The following is a 7,091-nucleotide window of genomic DNA, read 5'->3' as shown; positions in this document are numbered from 1 at the left end:
TTTTACCCAGGTTCGGGCCCTCTTGATGGAGGTAAAACCCTACATCCTACTTGATTATTCTTGACAATGTGAGTAGTACAAGAGTTGATCTACCACGAGATCGGAAAGACTAAACCCTAGAAGCTAGCCTATGGTATGATTGTATGTTGTCCTACGGACTAAAACCCTTCGGTTTATATAGACACCAAAGGGGGCTAGGGTTACACAAGGTCGGTTACAAAGGAGGAGATATACATATCCGTATTGCTTAGCTTGCCTTCCATGCCAAGTAGAGTCCCATCCGGACACGGGACGAAGTCTTCAATCTTGTATCTTCATGGTCCAATAGTCCGGCCAAAGGATATAATCCGGATGTCCGGATACCCCCTAATCCAGGACTCCCTCAGTAGCCCCCGAACCAGGCTTCAATGACGATGAGTCCGGCGCACAGTGTTGTCTTCGGCATTGCAAGGCGGGTTCTTCTCCAAATTTCGAACGTTTGTTTAAGCAGTGTTCGGTCCCATAAATGTTGAACCTCTTGGCTTCTGCGCACAATAAGGGCTATCTTCCACGTGTTGAATGAATGCGAGGCGCCAGGGCATTTTTACATTCGCCCCCCTAGCCAGATAAATAAATTGTCTATTAAAGGGATGGGGATTCTTAGATCCAATCCATACCATCCTCCCCCAGTGAGAATCCATCGGAGCGCGCTTTGGAAAGATCCACTCCAGCATGGCCGACCTCCGCAGCTCCTCCTCCCACCTCGTAGCCCTAAGCCCGGTGATTGGGGGAGAGGTGTTCAGTCCCACACAGTCGATTAGTCGAACTACAGACTAAGGGATTTCTCCCTCCAGCGTATATGGTGCCCGTCCGAGCCGGGCTCGCCACCTACAATGGCGGGGAGCAAGCGGAGAGCTTCCCCAGCCCCTCTATGGGGGAGCGGGTATGCCTTGTTCCTTATTTATTGTGGGGACTCAGATTTCCGATTCATCCGTTCCTCCGCGGGCTCCTGGAGTTTTACGGCCTCCAACTGCATAATTTCACCCCTTCTTCCATTTTACACATCGCCAGCTATGTTGCCCTCTGCGAGTTATTCCTGGGCTGCGAGGCTCATTTTGAGCTGTGGAAAAGGTTACTTTGCCTCGTCCCTCGCACACAGAAGGGGTCACTTTATCAAGTGGGCGGAGCCGAAATATGGCGCATCGCCGAAACCGGATACCTGTTCGGTACTCCGAAGAAGACGTCCGAAGACTGGCCTTCGGAATGGTTTATATGGAGGACGTCCCCCTTCCGGACCCTATTCGGCGGGGTCTTCCTGAGTTCAGCAATGCTCCTCTGAAGAAACGCCGAAGTTGGCGCCCACGGAGCCCCCAGGAGGAAGACAACAGAGAAGTCCTTTACCTGATGAACCGGATTAAAGCGCTGGCTCAATCAGGATTGACAGTAATCGAGGTTATGTCAATATGCATAATGCGGGGAGTGCGACCACTTCAATATCGAGGGCACCCCTTGTGGTGTTTTAACGGGGAAGATGACGCCACCCGTTGCGGGCGTAAGGGTCCGGACAACGCTGCCGCTTTAGCAAAAATTCTGTCCGAATTGTTCAAGGGAGAGGAAGAGGAGTTCATCTGCATCAAGCCACGGGATGGATTCTCCATGTACAACCCTCCAAGCTGGGTGAGTTATATCTCCTTACTCCCATTCTTCCCGCATTCTTTGTCGTAGGTACTCACCTTGCCATTTTGCGGCAGGAACTGTGAAAAGCCATAAGGGAGGTCAGCAGCCCATCTCCACAACCAGGGGACCCTAACCGGGCCCTCGGTCCCGGACTCGAAGAAGATCCGGACATATTCATGGAGCTGATAGACCGGCAGTTCTATCAATTAAGCTGTGATGACGCCATGGTGGCCATTACAGCCGACTATCCCGGACTGCTTCCTGCGTCGCATGTAAGAAAAACCAAAAATCCCAACTCCAAAAACTAGGATCCCCTTTTAGACACCATATACGTATGGTGTTTTACAGGGAAGGCATTCGGGACGCCATGCCGAACCCGCAGCAACTTGCCAACAAGAGGCACCCAGGCCGGGCAGGCCAAAAAGGAAGGCGGTCAGGACGGAGATGCTGGCGCAGAGGTATGACAGAAACCCCGCTCCGTGGTTGTCGTCTTTCTTGAAATGTAATGACGTCCATGTTTCTTTAAAAGAAAAAACGCTCGCCGAAATATGTCCGGTGAGGCTGCCGATCACGCTTCCACCAGTCGGGCTCCAGGACCGGACATAGAGGTGGAAGCCGACATGAGGCGGATGCCGGATACTCCCCCTACAGAGGATGCGGATAGGCTATCCGCTACAAATTCAGAAGTGGAGAGCGCCATGAATCATAGGCGTCGCCGGGCCGTACTCCGCGACGCTTGTTTCTCACCAGAGGCATTTGATGCCTTCAATTCTAGAGAGGTGTACCTCCGTGCCGCTCAAAATGGTCTAGCCAGAGCCACGGACCAGTATGTAAAAGATGTACGGGTAAGCAAATCTGACGATTATATGTATCAGTAACCCCTGAGACTTGAAACAGTTAGAAGAAATGATTTAAGGATCATCTTATTGTGCAGGTTCTTACAGAGAAGAATACTCGACTATCACAGGAGCTGGAAGAATGCAAGACCCAACTTCGGGCCGCTATTGCCGCATTGAAGGAACCTAAAAAGTCCCCAGCTGGTAACATTTCTTTCAAAGAATGACAGGTACCATATAGCATGCGGCGTGGCTGTAGATCTAACAATAGATATTGCAGATGAATCCGGAGAGAATCCGGAGGAGCAACATGCTGTACGACAGCTAAAGGCTGGCGAACGCGTGCTGACTGAGGTCGGGCGGGAGAAAAACAATCTCCAAGACGCCAATACCAAGCTGAGCGTGGAACTGAAAGATGTTCAAGCCCAGCTTGCGGACTCTGAGAAGGAGAATAAGCGGCTTCGATGCGGCATTTTCAGTAAGTGCTTGAACGAACCCTTAAAAAAGGGGTCGGCGGAGAAGCCGGCTAATAGAGTTATGTCTGCAGGTATGCTGACGGGTCATCCCACGGAGGAGATGCCCGGGTCTGCGGGTGATCTTCTATCCGAGCTCTCACAACTGCACGAACAAGTTCGGCAGGTGATGCAAGGTGTTGCCAAGGCCTTGTGGCTAGCCGTCTCCCTGCCAGAAGGCATTGGAGAGCTTGCGGAGAAGCTCAAGGGTGCACGACGGCGCTTCCGATTATGGAAGATATCGGCCTGCCGTCAAGGTGCCAGGGAAGCCTGGGCCATGGTGAAGACGCGGTATACCAAGACTGACCCAAACCACATGGCCGAGGTCGGACCTGTGGGGCCCGATGGGAAAGAGATCCCCGTTAGCTTAGTGTATAGGCAAGTAGAATTAGCCGCAAAGTATTCCCAACAGGATTGTAGGCTAGACCGTCTGTTGGATGGTATAGAAGAGGAATTTAGTCAGTCTACATGACTATGTAATTAAAGTGACATGTATAATGCCTTCTAGCCGGATTGTAGATCATTTGTCATGGCGGACCTTTTCGCTTCAACCTCGGGACCCGATAGTCCGGAGTGTGTCCGAATACCCGCCTAATTATATAAGAACCGGGGTATGTGTGGAAACCAGGCGTAGGGGTCATTAGTGCTTGAACAGACAAGTGCCCAACTAGTTATGTTATATTACATGGGTAGTAAGAAACATCTTCCAGGGAGAATAGTTCCGTTAAGGGTTCCTTTCCCTGGGTATGCATGCCCTAAAGTGCATGTCCGTACTGCGAGAGGAAACGCAGGCAAAAACATCTGGGGGCACATATGGAAAATAAATAAATAAAAATCATCTTTTGTTCACCGACCGTATATTCCCTTAAGAACGCTAGCTTTCGGCTTCACCCAGTCTGAGGTACATATCAGGTTGACCCGGCAGTAACAATCGCAGAGGTGCTCCCCTTATACCCTAGCCGAATTAACGAGAACGTAGGGCATAAATACAAGAGCCAGGCAACCCAGCTGTTGGGGATCGTAGCAGAAATTTTAAATTTTCTACGCATCACCAAGATCAATCTATGGAGTAATCTAGCAACGAGGGGAAGGAGAGTGCATCTACATACCCTTGTAGATCGCTAAGCGGAAGCGTTGCAAGAACGAGGATGAAGGAGTCGTACTCGTAGCGATTCAGATCACGGTTGATTCTGATCTAAGCGCCGAACCACGGCGCCTCCGCGTTCAACACACGTGCAGCCCGGTGACGTCTACTACTCCTTGATCCAGCAAGGGGAGAAGGAGAGGTTGGGGAAGACTCCGTCCAGCAGCAGCACGACGGCGTGGTGGTGGTGGAGGAGCGTGGCAATCCTGCAGGGCTTCGCCAAGCACCGCGGGAGAAGAGGAGGACTTGGGAGAGGGGGAGGGCTGCGCCAGAACTTGGGTGTGGCTGCCCTCCCACCCCCACATATATATAGGGGCAAGGGAGAGGGGGGCCGGCCCCCTCAGATCCAATCTGAGGAGGGGGCGGCGGCCAGGGGGGGTTGCCTTGCCCCCCAAGGCAAGGGGGGCGCCCCCCCTTTTAGGGTTCCCCCAAACCCTAGGCGCATGGGCCCTAGGGGGGAGGCGCCCAGCCCACTAAGGGGCTGGTCCCTCTCCACACACAGCCCATAGGGCCCTCCGGGGCAGGTGGACCCTCCCGGTGGACCCCCGGAACCCCTCCGGTGGTCCCGGTACAATACCGGTAACCCCCGAATTATTCCGGTGACCGTATGATGACTTCCCATATATAAATCTTTACCTCCAGACCATTCCGGAACTCCTCGTGACGTCCGGGATCTCATCCGGGACTCCAAACAACATTCGGTAACCACGTACATCCATTCCCTATAACCCTAGCGTCATCGAACCTTAAGTGTGTAGACCCTACGGGCTCAGGAGTCATGCAGACATGGCCGAGACAACTCTCCGGTTAATAACCAACAGCGGGATCTGGATACCCATGTTGGCTCCCACATGCTCCACGATGATCTCATCGGATGAACCACAATGTCAAGGATTCAATCAATTCCGTATACAATTCCCTTTGTCCATCGGTACGATACTTGCCCGAGATTCGATTGTCGGTATCCCGATACCTTGTTCAATCTCGTTACCGGCAAGTCTCTTTACTCATTCCATAACACATCATCCCGTGATCAACTCCTTGATCACATCGTGCACATTATGATGATGTCCTACCGAGTGGGCCCAGAGATACCTCTCCGTTTACACGGAGTGACAAATCCCAGTCTCGATTGGTGCCAACCCAATAGACACTTTCGGAGATACCTATAGTGAACCTTTATAGCCACCTAGTTACGTTGTGATGTTTGGTACACCCAAAGCACTCCTACGGTATTCGGGAGTTGCACAATCTCATGATCTAAGGAAATGATACTTGACATTAGAAAAGCTTTAGCATACGAACTCCACGATCTTTGTGCTAGGCTTAGGATTGGGTCTCGTCCATCACATCATTCTCCTAATGATGTGATCCCGTTATCAACGACATCCAATGTCCATGGTCAGGAAAACGTAACCATCTATTGATCAACGAGCTAGTCAACTAGAGGCTTACTAGGGACATCGTGTTGTCTATGTATCCACACATGTATCTGAGTTTCCTATCAATACAATTCTAGCATGGATAATAAACAATCACGAACAATGAAATATAATAATAACAACTAATTTATTATTGCCTCTAGGGCATATTTCCAACACCAGCTTGGCCAAAACTTAAGTCATATCGATGCATATAGTGGCGAAGAAAAGGTACATGCGGAAGAATAACACATGTACGGGGCGTGAAGCCCAGATAGATAATTAAGCTTCTGTGTAAGAAGCCCCCAGGTATAATGAGCGCGGTTAGCGCATCTATAATGTGCGAGCGAGGCACAAGTTGGCCCTTGAAGGCCTAGAGAAAGAATAAAAGAAAGAAAGAAAGAGAAAAAAGACAGACAATGTATATGCAAAAAATGAACAGAGGAAGGAGACGAACATAGAGTCCGGCGCTAGGCGTAGAATCTTTGGAGCCTGGCTGCGTTCCATGGGTTCGGCTCAAGTCGATTATTCGATGCATCCCGCAGACGGTACGCTCCACCGGTCAGAATTTGGTCAATAATGAAGGGACCTTCCCATTTGGGCTCGATCTTGGACTTTTTCTTCTCCGGCAGGCGTAGAACTAACTCACCAACGTTATAAGTTTTGGTCCGTACTTCTCTGCTTTGGTATCTGCGAGCCTGTTGCTGATAAAATGCGGAACGGGCTTTTACCACGTCGCGCTCCTCCTCCAGGGTGTCCAGACTGTCCTGCCGATCGAGCTCAGCTTCTCTTTCTTGTACATGCGCACTCGAGGTGAGTCATGAATTATGTCGCAGGGCAGAACTGTCTCTGTGTCGTACACCATAAAGAAGGGTGTATATCCGGTAGTGCGATTCGGCGTGGTCTGCTGCCCCCAGAGTACGGAGTCGAGCTCCTCTACCCAGTGCGTGTTAGACTCCTTTAAGGACCGCACTAATCTGGGTTTAATGCCGCTCATGATAAGACTGTTTGCTCGCTCAACTTGGTCGTTGGTTTGTGGGTGATAGACGGAAGCATAATCAAGCTTGATGCCCATGTTGCTGCACCAGAGTTTTACCTCATCAGCCGTGAAGTTCATGTCGTTGTCAGTGATGATGCTGTGGGGGACGCCATAACAGTGTACGACCCCGGATATGAAGTCTATCACCGGTCTGGATTCGGTTGTTTTAACAGGTTTAGCTTCTATACATTTGGTGAATTTATCCACCATGACCAGTAAGTATTTTTTCTTATGGGTTTCCCCTTTAAGGGGTCCAACCATGTCAAGCCCCCAGACCGTGAAGGGCCAGGTAATGGGGATTGTTTGGAGGGCGGTGGGTGGCATGTGGCTTTGGTTTGCAAAAAGCTGGCAACCGGCGCAGCGTTGGACCAAGTCATGTGCGTCTGCCCAGGCCGTCGGCCAATAAAACCCTGTACGGAAGGCCTTGCTTACAAGGGCCCGGGCTGCGGCATGGTGGCCGCCAAGTCCGGCGTGAATTTCTGC

This window comes from Triticum dicoccoides, chromosome 7A, assembly GCF_002162155.2.
Source record: "Triticum dicoccoides isolate Atlit2015 ecotype Zavitan chromosome 7A, WEW_v2.0, whole genome shotgun sequence".
In the NCBI taxonomy this organism is placed as follows: Eukaryota; Viridiplantae; Streptophyta; class Magnoliopsida; order Poales; family Poaceae; genus Triticum; species Triticum dicoccoides.
The sequence above is the reverse complement of the archived record's forward strand: the minus strand, read 5'-3'. Positions refer to the sequence as shown.